Source organism: Plectropomus leopardus, chromosome 24, assembly GCF_008729295.1.
Source record: "Plectropomus leopardus isolate mb chromosome 24, YSFRI_Pleo_2.0, whole genome shotgun sequence".
In the NCBI taxonomy this organism is placed as follows: domain Eukaryota; kingdom Metazoa; phylum Chordata; class Actinopteri; order Perciformes; family Serranidae; genus Plectropomus; species Plectropomus leopardus.
The window spans coordinates 15,321,352-15,322,245 of NC_056486.1; positions in this window are offsets into that span (position 1 = coordinate 15,321,352).

Genomic DNA, 894 nt, shown 5'->3' on the forward strand with positions numbered 1-894 from the left:
GCAGCCTCTTCTTTTTTGCAGCACCGAGAGGCAACTGACAGTTATATGATGCAGGTTGAAGGGCAAACAAAAAAGAAACAGCAATGCAAAGAAATGCGTGTGTGTGTGTGTGTGTGTGTGCGTGCAGCCACAGACAGCATGTCTCCTCGTCTGCTGCCCCTCAAATAAATTCTGCGCTGTTGTATTTTTTTTCCACTAATACAGCTACAGGAACAATCAAATATATTGACCAACACACACACACACACACACACACATACACACACACACACACAGATAAGTCGTTGTCATGCACTTGTGATGAGTATTGGTTGAGGTCTCTGCAATTGGTCCGATATGCAACATTATCCACTTTGAACACACATACACACACATTTCAAGAGAAACGGTGATGTACAGGCACAGTCTTGGATATTCGCTTATAGACTTAAACACACACACACACACACACACACACACACTGACCTACACTCCACACTTGTACCTTCTCTGCGTCTGCTGGTCTAGGCCCATTGATCCCAGGTTCGGTGCCACGGAGCTTTGAATCAAATGCTGATAAGAAACACACACACACACACACACACACACACACACACACACACACACACAAGACAGACACATAGACTCCAGCCGCGGCTGTTGCTGCATTTTTTAATCCTTTTTAATCTCCTTTTTTTGTTTTTTTTAGAGAGGCAGGAGACGTTTCGCCAAACTCCATTAAAAAGTCTTCGGGTTTATTTCATATCTAAGCATTTTTATATTGACCATTGTTGTATTCGGAAGGGTTCCGAAGGGCTTACGTGTACAAGTATCACATGGACCTGGACCTGCATTTGTCTCCGGTGATGCCGTCATGACTTCTGCTGTCATATGTTTCTAACATGTTACCGAGTC